The sequence below is a fragment of the Heptranchias perlo genome, chromosome 30 (assembly GCF_035084215.1).
Source record: "Heptranchias perlo isolate sHepPer1 chromosome 30, sHepPer1.hap1, whole genome shotgun sequence".
Lineage (NCBI taxonomy): Eukaryota > Metazoa > Chordata > Chondrichthyes > Hexanchiformes > Hexanchidae > Heptranchias > Heptranchias perlo.
In genome coordinates this window covers 5,797,787-5,813,363 of record NC_090354.1, presented here as the reverse complement: position 1 = coordinate 5,813,363, position 15,577 = coordinate 5,797,787, and the positions used below count along the sequence as shown (strand labels likewise).

Genomic DNA, 15,577 nt, shown 5'->3' with positions numbered 1-15,577 from the left:
TTCGACGCCGTACTAAAGACTGGATGTTGTCTGGAGCAATGGTATATCTATATAATGAATCTATATTATAAAATATCTTATGGACCTACCGGCCTAAAGTGCGGTTTTTTTTCCAGCTATCTGCCATATTCTTTAACAAAGTTACGCTTAAATATTTCAAACCTTGTGCCAGGGATGTCCGAAATATTTATAATGGCTCTGTGGTGTATTAGTAATAGGGCTGCAGTCTCTTTTGTTCGGTTGTAGAAAATAGACACACATTGTGTGTCATCTTCAATAATAACTGTGAGGTGCAGAGTAACAGAAAGGGTACGTTTTTGGAGCTCTTATTGATTCGGATTCTCTAGACATTTATCAGCAAACTTATTTGGACCAGGGTCAAGGACTCTGAATGGCAAAGGTATGAATGCCCTATTAAGCTGCTTTGTGACAAAAGTAACAGGGACGCACAATAACAACCATGATGTAGAGAACCAGGGATGTTTGTCTGTGCTATACACACAACAGGGACATTACTACTGAAATGATTATGACTTTTTAAAATGCACAGCGATCCATGAAGGATTGATCTGTTTTGTTTTTAAATTGTCACGTTTTATGAGTTGTCTTCACATAAAGCTTGCATACAATCGGGATCTTCCATAAATTGATCAATTTCATAGCGTCTGCTGCACCGATCCGCCGTTTCTCCATTTATGATGTAATGCTTAACTGGGCTCCTGGAAGTCGTTTAACTTTTAGCCCATCGGTAGCTGCAGAGCAAACGTTTGGCAAGTTCGCTTATAGATAAACGTACTGCAATAAAGAGCTGTTTGAAAATACGAGAGGTAAAACTCGCCTAATACCACAATCTATGGATAGATTGGGAGATAACCTATTAGCTTTCATTTCCACAAATAGTAAGAAAGAAAGACTTGCATTTATATAGCGCCTTTCATGACCTCAGGACGTCCTAAAGCACTTTACAGCCAATGAAGTACTTTTCAAATGCAGTGACGAAAAGGTCCAATTTGAAGAGCGATCTTATTCAGAGCCCTTCAAGTTGTACTATATATTTGATCATAGATATGAATAGAAACGTAGAAAAGTACCTGGATGTTAGTTATATTTTGTTCTTTTTTCTCACTTTGTGGCATGGGTTTTGTTATCTCGTGGATTGAGTTGCTCACTGGGGTCTTTCGCCCGGTTCTACTCTTCCATATGTTGTAGTGGCGGTTATGTAGCAGTCTGGGTATGTTTAGCAGTACACTACTAATGCTGCGTGTGCACTGTGGAACATTCTGCACCTCAGCGAGCTTCATTTTTTTTTAGAAATGAAATTAATGCTGCGCGTTGCCGTAGCTTTTTCACTGCGTACTAGACTCCAGGATGAGTCAGAACGCTTTTAATAGTTGTAGGTGGACCAATATCGCAATGTTATTTGTCAGTTTATAATTCCACCTCGTGATTGTACAAATACCGAACTGGCAATAGTAATTTATTCATATTGAAAGTGACGGACGTGATATGGATCGTGGGCAAACTGGAAACTGGGATTGTGTTTGCACAAATGAGGAATGATTGGATTACTGAAATCGGGTCAAACACACGGCAGTTAATGATAATGATTATAACTGCCATTCTGGTCAGTATCTTTACGGAGCTAAGCGACAGTCTCTTGAAGAGAGGCCTCAGACAGGGAAGCGAGCGACCGCATAAATGGTTTCCGGGAGAGGAGCAGCTTTCCTGCGGAGTAAAGAAAAGTGTGGGGAGGGGGAGGGGGCCATTGGGAAGCAACAATCGGGGAGAGAAACAGTGGCTTCGGCCGGGGAGGGGGGGGGGGAGGTGGAAGGGTAGCCGTGCATGAACTAGAGTGCGGGGAAAGAGCCGCAGCGTCTGGAGAGAAACGGGGCTCTGTGCAGCCTCGGGGAGAGAAGCAGCGATCGGGGGGAAGGGGGCAGGGAGGGGGTATTGTGGGATTGAGGGAGTGTCCCGGGCGGGGACAGGCTGCCACATGGGGAACTGGGCTTACTAAGGGCGGCTGCTGACCTGGTAATTGTGGAAACATTTTGCCAAAATACACAGACACATAGACAGTGTCTACAATGCAAGGTGCCTTACTACATGATCAGCATTCAATATTTTATATAGCTCACCTCCTGGAAACCAACCCAATGTTTAATTTCCAACACGGAGCGTGGGAATCCAATAGTCATTGTTCCAACATTTATGTGTTTACAGAAGCGTTGGGGGAAACTCCATCTTATTACTGGATATTCCTGTAACTCGACAAAGTTCAAGGAAATTAGGACAAAAAAAATCATTAAATCCGTCACTTTATATGGATGGAGCGTCATTCTAAATTTTGGAGGGTAAAAGCTGGAGTATTCTGGAGAGAGGCACAAAGCTGAGACTGACTGTGTGATCAGCCATACAGAGCTACTGCAGTTCTGATATGCGGACAAATCAGGCTGAGAGAGGCGGAACTTGCCCAGTCCCTCCAAAGCAGCCTCAAAGCCCAGTCACTGCAGAAGAGAGCAGAGAATGATTGGGGAGGGGAGGGGGGGGGGGGGAGCCATTGTATAACACCATGCATTGGGGGAAGAAACAGTGACAGATAGCAAATGAACTGGAAGTAATGCGCGGGAAATGTAAATGCATTGGACGGGTTGAAGACAAGAAGAAAACAGAATGAATGAAGCTTTAAATGCCTGCTGTCAACAATGGAGGAATTTGCCTGCTTGTGGGGCACTTGGGGTCACGAAAACAGCCCCCTGTGAGAGGCATGCGCTAGTAGCGACACCCCGGCCCCTTTCTAAAAAATAAACCTGGGCTTTCCACTTTGTCCTAACCTTCAACAACTGTCCATTTATTAGCACTGAGATCTAGCAGTTTCTTAAATAGAAGAATGGCCCTTTGCAAAAACTGTTGGCAAATAAAATGATCCCCTTTGAACCTGATCAGCAAATACTGCAGAATATGTTGAGACGAACGGGTCCCTGTCTGGGGGGAAAATGTTCTTTTGAATTAACATTCCCATTACCAAAGCATCAATTAAAACCGGGGCGGTCTGTGTGATGAGAGGGATATAATATAAAACATATATTTGTGGGAAGCTTAAGAAACAGCACAGAACGCCTGGAAAAAAAAATCAAGAGAGTTACTAGGATATTGACTAAAGCCAATAAAAGGCGTTTTATTTTTTTAATGGATTTCATATAGGGGTTAAAATCTTAGAGGCGCTCGACCTATCAACCCTCTTGAATCCAGCGCCCATGAAACATAAGAGTGTTGTTTTGAATTCCTTATTGGCATGAGGGAGAAAGGCCTTCGGAATGTGGCGTCTATGAAACCTTGTAATGTGGAGCTGGAAATTCCCATTGACTTGGAACTCCACCGCTTACAGAAACTTAAAATAGACGCTATCTTAATTGATGTATGCTAGCAGAGTGGGTTTATGTTTTATATTACTTGTAATAAAAACAAAAGGATCTAAGAAACGTGGAAACGTCCAATGTTAAAAAAATAACCAGTTATAAAGGTGGGATTTCTTTTTCAAAATCATTCATTAAAATTTTAATTTCCAAACCTTAATCAAGGGAACTAGGCGGACCAAGCCTGGTTAAGAATCACTAAAGGTGTGCTCACACTCGTGGTTCATTAACACTGCTCCTTTCAGCCATATCATGACTTTGTATGACATTGAAGATCAATAGAAAATGGCGGAAGCTCTGTTGAAATCCGCCGGCATTCCTCCCTTATCCCTCTGAAATAAATATGTTTCCGCATTCAGTTGTACGTTACAGGACCGTGTGAGAAGGACGGAGCAGTAAAATAGGTGTTACGTTATTTTTAAAGTTCCATCCTACCGGCTACTTTTAAACTCTTCACAATGTTCTCATTATTACAAAACTCCCTCCTCTTACAGAAAGAAAATTAATTTTAAAAATTGCCCACGGTAATAGGATTTTGACACGCCGGAACGTTCGCTTCCCATCTTTTCTGGGTATTTTCAGAAATGTTTCTTTTAATGAAATAATGTGCATTGAAAAAAAAACGTTATTTTCTGACAAGCTGAGTGCAGTTACAACACAACTTATAAAACAATTAAAATATAGCAGCCCCTATACGGTGCTAACTGGAGACTACACTTTCAAACATGCGCGCTGGAAGTTGTCATTTGTGACATTTGCTATGGGCCACTTCCCTCCAAAAGAGATAGACCACTCCTCCGAGTTATAGGAGCATCCATGGTTCGTATGGAACTGAGATCCATGTGCAAGCTGAGCGGAAACATTCCACATATCAAGGTAACACCGGTCGTGTTGCAGTCCGAAGGGAAACGCGTGGGAAAGTGTTAAACACACGACAAGCAATGTAAAGTAGAACAAGGAACATCTTCAGTTCAAGATTTCCATGAAATGGCGTTCAAGCATAAAGATTGAAAACTATTCATTTAAAAAGTTTCTTCTTCGTAAATGGCGTGATTCTAACACATTTCAATCCAGTTATTTTGTTCTCATTAAATGTTGGATGGTCCAGTTCAAGCTAAACTTATAAAACCGATTGGTGCCAATTTAACCAGAAGAAAACGTTTTAAAAATTTGAATTATGTAACTATATAATTTTATTTATTGTTATATATTTAATTGGGATAAAGCAAATAAAATGCGTGCGTGGTTTTTAATCGAGAAAACGAGTTGAACCGCCTTGACACCTAATGTAGGACAGCGCCAAGTTTGAAAAAAGAGTCAAGGAGAAGAGGAGGTGAATCAGGAATGAATGATAGGTGACGCCAAGCTTGGTTTTTACAATGATGAATATTGTAGGGGGGGGGGTGAAAAACTGAAGGAGGGAAGGAGCTCTACAGTTCCGGGGTCGTGGGAAAGATTGAGTTAGAATAGGAAAGAATTCCGTGATTCTTGATTCTAACACAACGAGGACACACGAAAGAGAAAGAACGGCCTTAGAAAGAACAAGAGAGGGAATTTGAGAGAGCACTAACCATACTTGGGAGGGAAAACAAGAGGGGTTGGGAGCTAAGGGGGAGTGACTGTAATATGCATTCCATTGGAGGCTGGCGGGGTTTCCGTGAGCCAATAAATATTCCCCAGGACACCAGGCTTTTTACTGCGAGTATCATAGCATCTTCAGATAGAGGAAGGGCCCGCCCAATAGATTTACATAATCCTCCGCTCGCCAATTACTCAAAATATGTGGAGCATACGCTAACTATAATTGTCAATTAATCATATCCGCACACCAGGAGACATAAACAGGCAGCTTTCAAGCACTGAACCTTCTCCTTGAAAAAAAGACTTGAATTTATATAGCACCTTTCACGACCCCAGAATGTCCCAAAGCGCTTTACAACCAATGAAGTACTTTTTGAAGTGTAGTCACTGTTGTAATGTAGGAAACGCGGCAGCCAATTTGTCCACTGCAAGCTCCCACAAAAACAGCAATGTGAAAATGACCAGATAACCTGTTTCTTTAGTGATTTTGGCTTAGGGATAAATATTCATCAGGACTTGCTCTCAGGTTAATGTAGTCAGAAGCTGTCGAAAGTTGAACGACATTTGCTAGCTGAACTTGTTTCGCGATGACCCAATTGGTTTAACGTTAACTGGAGGACGTTGGGTTAATTGTTTTTGGCTTACAACTCTGTGATGTGTTTACTCGCATGACCTCACCCACGATTACATCACCAGCTCTCGCTAACAGTAAGGATACAGATGCGGGGAAAACCTAAAGGAACAACATAAATATTTTGTGTGAGAGACAAAGGAAGGAAGGAGCAGTGAACTTGGAAGCACCATTTTGTTTTACACAGTGTACACGGTCATGTAATTGTGTGATCCAGGAGTGCCCACCTCGTCCAGACTACCGGTTCATTTTAATGCCTCGACGTCTCGCCCCCACCAGACTGTCAAAATCATAAATTCAGAATCAACCGATCAGCGTCTGCCCTACATTAGCAATGATTTAGACCCGCGATCATTAACGAGTAGAATTCTGTAATTAAAATGTGAAGTTATATTTAAATCAAAACGGCATGGACCAGTTGGATAGAATGGCCTGTATCTGTGCTGTACATTCTATGCAATTCTATGTTTGAAAATGTGAAATAATTAGGGGAATGGGAAGCTAATCGCTTTCATCTTGTTACGCATTTCGATAAAAAGGAAGGGGCGGTACTGTTTGAAGTATTGTACAGGTATTAAACTGAAAGTATGTTTAAAAGACTCAAAGGTTGTGTCACAGAACACGCTCTGGTCCCTCGCTTGTGAGTTGGGAGAAAGTCAGTCCGGCCATTTATCAACAGAAGACGCTGGAACTGCACAGCGGGTCGGCCAGCATCTGAAAGGGAAAGATAGGTTAACGTTCAGGGAGGGTGGGGGGTCTCCCAAATATTTACCTATCATTCGCTTCCAGATGCTGAGTGATCTGCTGTTCATTTCCAAAATGTTTGTGTTTTATTTTTAAATTTCAGAATTCTAACATTCGCGGTTTCTTCCTTTAGCCCCATTCATGTATCAGATTCTCTCAATAAAGCAGTAATGATTTGAGTATAACGGGGATCAATTTGTTACCTGAGCAACGTGCCAAAAGAACTAAGCCCCCACGAACCAGTATCAAGTGTAAGCGATAAAGATGCGAACCCTTATTCTGTTTTGTCTTGGCGCTGTTTGATTTGGTCTAGGACGATGGGATTTAAACGCCTTCCTGGGAGTTTTGAGCGACCCAGATTTTAAAGCCTATAAAAAAAATGTACTTCACCCAGCATTCACTTTGACTTTAGTTGTATAAAAAGAAGCACGCTGTAAGAATCTAAACTAACTTCAGACAGATAGTACTGTACTGATGAACCCAACCGCCATATTTTTCCTCGGAGCCTGAAGAAATTAGTTTCCAGTAGTCCATATTCTTGAAGACTGTACAAAGGGATCAGTGTCCGTGTGAAGTGTGGTCTAATCAAATATTTTAAGTTTCCACTGTTTTGAACCGAAACTGTGCATTAGCAGAAATAGCATTTTTTTAAATTAAATGACGCCTCGCTCTTGGAAGGCACAGAATTTCAGATTTATTTTTTAATCGGCAATTGTGTACTTCCCAAAATTGCTGAACTCCCTTTCTCGATTTATCTCACAGTCTAGTTAATGCACGTGGATCTCCTCTTGCTTGACTTCCTATGAAGATTTCAATTCCTGATCCATTTTTAAAAATCATACTGACGCCACTCCCCTTTCTCTCACGACCCCCCAAATCACCACGGTAAACCGGGATCAATAATTGGCTCAGCGAGGGGAGGGTTCTCAACGTGTCAGAAGAGGAATTCCGCAGCTTTGAGGGAATCAACGCAGAATCCAAGAGTCTATAGGTCATTGCGGCGTTGGCATGGCGTAGATTTCACATGTTTAATTCCATGATTGTCACGGCTCCCGAGCTGACTAACACATTTCGTATGTAAAAAGTTTTCTTTCTTCCTCATTTACTTTTGCGTGAAGTATGAAACTCGCATGAAACCTGTTCAGTCTGTTCCGCTCCCTCTCCCCGCTCACGTACACACACATTCTATATATCTATAAAATATAGAATATTAATATACAACATGCCAATGAAAGACCTGGACGTTGACTGGTGGCGCCCTGAAACTCACAATTTCCGCATGATAAAACATTCATCTTCTCTTGGACTAAACTGTCAAACCGGTTATAAATATTTCCGATTAGAAATTGGCTTGGATCGATCTCGGGTCCGGTTCTGGAGCAAAATGATAAAAATGAGAAGATTGGTTTATAAACCGGCACACTCTGTACTAGTTGGTCAGCGGTCTTTATTGGATTTACATTGTATCCTAATTAAAAATATATATATTGCCGAGGGACCCCCCTACGGTTTAATTTTTAAAAATGGTCGCATGCAAAAAAAAAATACAAATATTTACAGGCAAGCTTTAAAATGAAAAGTCTTCAGTAATTGTAGTGTAGGGTGGAATCAATGAACGCCACGCCGATTATATGGGCGCCAGGAGTGTATAGTGATTAATAATTCCATATGTTGTAACTGCTGCCGTGTGTACCCACAGCGATAAAAATTTAAAAAACGTCCACCGGCTATTCAGGGTGAATCCCGAACTGTACCTTTGCACTGTGTTAAGAGCAGAGTGTGTTGGACCCAAGCCGGACAGCAAAAAGCGGGTCCCTCTCCCCCCCCCCCCCGTTTCAAACACCTAATTATTAATCTATACCGAGAACCCTCCCAAACCACTTGAAATGTTGGGGTGACTAATACTCGCATAATATAAGGGGCAATTAGCCCGCCCTTTCCTTATTTTGTAAGTGTTGTCTGTATAATATATAAGGGGTTATATTTTATAAAATATTACGTTATAATCTTTGCCCTTTTAACACTGATGCCAAATCCTCCCCACACCCTCCCAGCAACCTCCCCCCCCCACCTTCGTTGAGTGTCTTTCTCTCTGTGTGTCTCTCTGTCTACTGTCTCTCTCTCTTAGTCTTTCTTTTCTGTCAGTTTCTCTGCCTCTGTGTCTCTTTGTGGATCTCTCTCTCTCTCTTTCTCTGTCTGTGTTTGTGTCTCCCTCTGTCTGTCTCCCTCAGCCTTTCTTTCCTCAGTCACTGTCTTTCTGCCTCTGTGTGTGGGAGTCTCGCTCCCCCCCACCCCCTGTGTCTGTCTGTCTCTCTCTCTCTCTCTCTGTCTGTGTCTCTCTCAGTCTTTCTTTTTTCTCTCTCTCTCAGTCAGTATTTCTCTGCCTCTGGACACCCTGAAGGAATGAACCCACGTGACCAAACGGGGCGGTCGATCAGGAGCTTGAAAAAAAAGCCATTTTGTGCCGAGCAGCCTGTAGTAACAGCTCCAGCCAAACACTGTTTCTTCAGCCCCACTTACTCGCACCAGAGACGGCGGGCGCCCGACGATCAGGTAGGGATCGCTTTAAAAAATATCCTACTTTCCGACCGGCCTGGGAGACTGGGCTACCCGTGCGCCAGATGTCTTTACTTGAACGAAATTAGTGGTGCGAGATCCCTTGACATCCCCTATTGCTGTTTTCCATTTCAAGATGGCCGCTTGCCTTGAATTCACTTCCACCGATCTGCTACTTTTCATTGTTTCTGCCGATTGTGTCCGTTGCTCCGGTGCCCGTTGTCGCCCCGGCCGCTCTGTCTGACCCCCCGGGCGTCCCCTTCTCCTCCCAGACCGGCCCATCAGCCGGCACTTGGTGCTGCTCTCATTTGTTGCAGTATTGGAGTTGGGTTCTCGAAGCTTGGCTCCTGCCAGCCAGATCTGTCTGTCTGTCTCACTCTCTCTCTCTCTCTCTCTCCCCTTTTTTTTTATATAGCGCTGGCGAGTTTCGAGACGCCTGGGCACTTTCTCTCTCTCGCTCTCTCTTTCTCTCTCTCTTTCTCTCTCTCCCCAAGTTAAGTTCGAAATCGCTGCTTTCTCAAACCCTGGCCAATCTCGCCCGGCACGGCTGGAAAGGTCACACTCTTGCTTTCTGATCCTCGCTCACTTTGGGCTCCCGGTTGCTTTCAGATCACCGGGGAGAGCTTTCGAAAAGACGATCCGCCCCGGTCGGAAAGCCTCGTGCGCTGAGAGAAAAGTTGGCCATCCAAATATAGCGCACGATTTAAACTTTGTTCCCGTCGCCACCGGGACGATTTTATAGAATCGGAATCTGCACACTGTGCAGAATGTCACCGTGAGGGTCCAGCGGCGATAGGGCAGATCCCGGCGGTTTTACGAACTTATTTCGCCCGGGTCCTTTCTTGAAATACTTGGAAGTCGGCGTGGCTCCTTCCCCTTTACAAACCCCCGGCTTGTCACCGCGACGAGAATGAACTAAATCTTTACCGTCTTGTCAGATAACCGGGTCAGGGGGGGGGAAAAAGTAGAGAGACTCTGGCCTCGTTTATCTCTGTTTTTATTTGTGTGTGTGTGTGTGTGAAGGACTCAGAACAGCTTGTATTGAGCACAAATCGGCAGGAACAAGGAGGGTAGTGTCCAAATGCAGGTGGTTGCTGCTCCGACTGGTTATAACGAAACTATTATTGAATCGGGTTGTTTTCTTAATGCACGTGCAGTGTGTTGTGGATTGAACAGGACTGATAGATTTTTCTCTCTCTCGCCCTAATGTATGTTTAGACACTCTAAATCCTTCCTTATCAGCCGAGGTATGTGTTGTTTCAAACTTGCCGCGGTTGTGCACACCTTAAAGACGAACGCTAAACTATATCCGTGTGAAAATACATGGATACGTTTGATATATTATCGTGTGCAACTCAGTGACTATGATCTGGGAGCCGGCAAGAAATTACATTTTAACCTGGTTGCAGTTTACTTCTTGTCAACTACAGTAGCTCAAGTCATTTTGGAGTTTCCTTGGTGTTTTTTTTTAATTTTTAAAGAACACGCCTGGTTTCGACAGTGACTCTTCGCCTGTTTAGTTTGTAACAACAGCGGAGAACTGTAATTAAGATTGAAAGCCGGGCGTGAAATGACGGCGAGAAACGGGGAATATTTATATTTGAGGGGACCGTGGGTCCGTGTGGAGATTTGGTGCGGCTGCGAGTTTTGTATTCACATACAGAACACTAAAAAAAACAAAGATATAATTATATATATATAGAGAGAGAGTGAAGTTTAGGCTTGAGAGGGAGGCTGACAGTAAACTGTCTGGGCTTTAGTGAGTGAGCGTGTGTGTTTGCGTGTTTCTGTATTGTTACAGGAAATGTGCGCGTTTCTCTGCACATTGCACATGGACCATCCGCGCATGTAAATCAAACCAGGGTATAAATACGGGAATAGCTCGTTAGGACCGCTTGTCAGGTCCACAGTACGAAAATTGTATGTTAACCCTAGGCGAGTGGGACGAAAATTGCTAGTGCGTCAAGCTCCGCTATAAATTGCTTGGAAACGCTCGAGGCGTTGCTGTGTTGTCCGGTGTAAGGTGAAAGTTGCTGATTTTTTTTCCTCCTCCCTCCCATCCCCTCCCAGAAGATCATGAGAACTGATATTACGTGTTGAGGAACGAGTTAATGATGTGTACGGGTTTTTGGAGGAAGTAGCAGGGTGATCTGCATGTTTACTATATGACAGCTCCCAGAGCTTCCTTGAACCTATTACTGAAAGCCATGTAATTTAGCTCTTTTTTTAAAAAAACAGTAAAAATCTGACAAAGTCTTCTTTCTGAATCACGTGTGTGCTGTATAGTGTATCCGGGTTCCAGCCATCGCTGCTATAATAGTACAGCTACAACGCTGTAATTAACCGATGCATTCAGTGAGTCCCGTTCGACAGGAATCCGACCGATGTGTCTCTTTTTGTTGTTGTGTTGAATCGCGAGTTACCGGAATGTTGACTCGAATTATTTGCCTGACACCGAGTGTGGGAACGGCACCCGGTGACCGAGGTTCTTCCTCTGCTAGGTTTTGTCCGACATATGAGTAAATAAACAATCAAGCAGAATGCGAAAATGAAAACAGTTTAGAGGTACCGTTACATAGTTTTTAATGCCCGGGATTAAACGCGTCCATACATATTCAACCTGTTAAATATATAAGTGCAATCAATACATTATGTGTAAGTAAAAGAGATTAAAAGGGGTCCCGACAATTAGAATTTCCCATTCCCCAACACAGTCAGAACCACACTGCATGTTTTTATTACTTGATCCCGTTTGCTGTAAAAGACACATTCCGCTGATGTATTAAATGAAGTATCCCGCTCGCCTTATTAACTTTAGATCACTTTCTGTGGGCGTTCTATTCCAGCACTCACAAAGTTAACTTTTTAAAGGGTCTCTCTCTGCCTCTTTTTTTAATCCTCCGGCAGTCTCCTTTTTGTTAATACCTGACTCCTGTGAGTTCATTGCAATGACAAGGCTGGCGCTCGTGTGAAAAATGAATGAAGTTGGATTGGGTTTTACTGTCGAAATGAAATCACACGTAGGCCAGTCAAAAGGAAACCAACTACCTTCTGACACATTCGGCAACCCGTACAATTGGCAACACAAATTATTTTGAGGGTTGGTCACAGGATTAAATTGGGCCTCGCACGAATCAGCCACTATAGGGCTTAATTATTTTTTTAAAATCATAGAATCATATGTATTTGATCTCTTATCTGCGTACATCAAATGTAACTTATAACTTGGTTTCATCCCAATAATTTATTGTACTTTAAAAAAAAACTATGATCTATTTGTACCGATAAATATTTTATCAACACTATCGCAGTAATAGGTTAGCAACAGTTCAGTTGGAGTTTGTGAAACTAGTTTGAAATTGACAATGGGGATGAGGAACTTTAACTGTAATTTATTTCGACTCCCTTCGTCTCACCAGGCTGCGCAGCACAGAATGCGCCATGGTTCAAAACTCTGGGTTGCCCTTGCACTGAAAAGCAAGTTCACGGGTCATAGGGGACCAGGAATGGAACGTGGGGGTGCCCCCCATCCGTTGCAAACACTAGGCTAGGCCTGAACTGCTGTAGATCATGTGTGGGACCCATTACAAGTCATAGATTTTAGAACCCCATAGTTACCCTTTCAGCAGGCATCTGTAATACTGACCAACGTTGAGTTTCTTTAAGATAATTTATGTAATAAATCCTACTAGCAAGACAAGCTGTTTAAAGATTCTCTAATCTATTGCAATGAATTCCTGACCAGTATCACCTCCATTGTAAGGCCCATTTTGTTTACTTGGGAGAAACGAGGTGCTCTGATTCAAGGTCTGGCTTTACCTTGTGTGGCCTTATCGATAAGGGATACACATATTGTACATTCACACAACAGCCCGTGGCTGCAACAACCACCAGTGCACTCTGCATAAACAATTTAGAGGCTCAGACAATCAAGTTGCATTCATTTAGTGAGCAAAACTTTTATGTAGAAAATATCAGATGGAAGCAACCAGTTATTGAGTTGTCGAACTTTTAATTGTAATATATTCCAAACTGTTCAGGGTTTCTGGAGTTGGAGGGGAACGGCGAGAGGGTTAAGGATCTGGAAAGGCCTGTAGATTTATGGGGAGTTTGCACACTGTGTATGTTGCATTGCTGGCATGTTGTCATGTGTTCCATGTATAGATTTAACTGGCATTATTGAGAGAAGCAAGACTAAGCAGCCAGCAGTCTGAGCTAGACAGAATTTTCACTTGTTTACTGAGAATGCAACTTGTATGTTAGAGAGAGATTCTGAAACATTGACTTTTGCAAAAGTTCTACTCATTGTCAGTACATGTTGATGCAAAGAATAACAATCAATTATAAAGGAGCAAATCTGATTCTTTCAGCTACTTTATCTCAAGCTGGGCTGGAGTGCAAAACCTTTTAACAGTGTTTGGTTCCTTTTTGTTACTGCAATAAAGTCGCGTTTAGTACGATCGCATTAATATTCAGGAAAGTTTAGCTGATTCCTTGCTGTTTGTAGTGTTTTGCAGCATTGCGTAGGCGAGAAATCTAATCCACCGCGTAAGTTAAGTAAAGAAATGTGTTGAGTCTGACAGGAACACGCGGGAGAAGCGCTGTGACCTGTAACCTTGAATCTCCTGCCGCTGGCCCGAGATCTAATAGTCAGCGATTACTGAGACACTTTTTTTTGGGGGGGGGGGGGGGGGGGTGGTCGGGGTGGGGGGGCGTGGTGGGAGGCGGTGGTGTCTCGTGTCTTGTAATTTGCATCCGCCAAAGTTCTGTATTTATAATTCCGGGACAATTCTTCCGTTTGCTAACTTCATCAAATAATCACTGCCTTTAGTATAAACGAGTCATGCCTGTCAATGGCTTTCAATCTGTGCCTCAACTCATTGCAGGACTTAATATTTTTTTTAAAAAAGGCAGACACCAACTGTTTTGTTTATTTCAGATCCCTGTCAACAGCTGTCTGTTCCAACATCTGGATCCCACTGCATTGCAATTAACGCTTTTTTTAAAGAAAAAGTGATTTCCCGGGAGATGTTTTCCAATCGCATATACTATCAGTTTGGTTTTAAAGTGAACTCCCGGAGAAATGTATCTTTGATAGTAGAGTCTTTAGTGTGGTTTAATTCCTTAGTAGACCTGATACAATCATTTTTGCCTTTGCCCATGCACGATTTGATCAGAGCTCCGCAGTACAGGTAAATAGAGGAACTCATAACCCGCTAAACAGGACAGTCGGTTGGTTGGTCGGTCGAACGGTTTGTTTATTTGCTTCCAGCTGCAATGAATCACGTGGACGATCAAGAGCGTCATCTGCAGATCATATATATAGGGACACACTAACACACTCACACACAAACACTCACACCCACTCACACGCACACTCAAAACACACACTCACTCACACTCATACACTCATAACACACACACACACTCAAACACACACACACTCACTCACACATACACACATTCACACACTCACACACACACTCACAGTGAAGGCTGGTGATGGTCTGAATTAATTTGCATCTAGAGCCCACCGTGTGTCGATTTCCAAAATGGTTTGCGAAGGGATGGTTTTGGATTTCAGGTACAGTCGGGAGGGTGTCTCCGCTCGTTCGCCTGTTTGTTCTATTTACAGATTCTTCTTTAGGGTGGGGAGATCTTACGAAGTGTAACCACGGTCGCTATAGTAACCAGAAGTGGGGACTGTAGCCGCCATCCACGTCATTATTTAGAAAGACTACACGCACAAGCGTACAGGCCGATATTATACCCCTGCTTATTTTCCTTTTAAAAAATTATATTCTAGAAGGACTACTGGCTTTGCGTTTTATTTTTCTTTATTTTTTTATATATACATTTTTTTTCCCGTGGCAGTTTCACCCGCCGGCCGCGGGGGTGTGATGGTGCATTTGCAAAACGGTATTAACTTTCTCCAGCATCGATTAAGCGATCGTGTATGTGCCCCATGCAGGCAATACTCTGCATAATGAATTGCATGTTAAATGTTCATCGGATCATTTATCTGATTTTCTACGGATCAATGGCTCTGAAAATGTGTGTGTGAGTGGGGTGGGGGGGTTAGGCGAGCGAGCGACAGAGAATGCTTTCCAAGTAAACCACTACACTACAATGTGTGTGTGTGTGTGTGTGTGTGAGTGAAAGCCGAGAGGGAGCGAGAGACTAGGTTTTGGTAAATATTCCGTGTCAGCAGTCTGCTGAAAGGACGTGAACATGTATTGCAGAGCAGACGTGCGACGGGATTAGGAATATTCCTGATAGTACGTACACGAGTATCGCGTTTTTTGTTTACCATATGTTTACCCCGCGTAGTACAGCACGCTCCGGTGGCTTGGGAAGCACCGACAGACGGACAGGTAAATAATGATAGCGAGATAAAGGGATCGAATACAGCACGCCGCCTCTACCCCGTCTATTTATTCCACAGTTATTCCTTCCCTTGCTATCGAAATGTGCGTGTACACCGTCGGGATCGTTTTACCGACCTCAGAACGACGCGCGGGTCCTGTAATCTAGTCTATCAAACGTACGGCGTTGGTAACATGCCCGTGTTATGTCTGTGACTACCGTACAGCTCACGGTAAAGGCCGCTCAGTTTTGCTATCGGGGAAAGTTGACCTTGCTCGAGAGGAAA

General features: G+C 43.2%; 1 protein-coding gene across 1 annotated transcript in view; it reads left to right on the top strand.

The window, feature by feature from the left end:
* Positions 1 to 1,498: 1,498 nt before the first annotated feature.
* LOC137300101 (polycomb complex protein BMI-1-like) overlaps positions 1,499 to 15,577 on the top strand; it is a 29,773-nt gene continuing 15,694 nt past the window's right edge. Inside the window, exons 1-2 of the mRNA XM_067969195.1 lie at positions 1,499 to 1,624; positions 8,739 to 8,922. The gene's annotated coding sequence lies outside the window, so the exon portion shown is untranslated. The remainder of the gene's footprint in view (positions 1,625 to 8,738; positions 8,923 to 15,577) is intronic.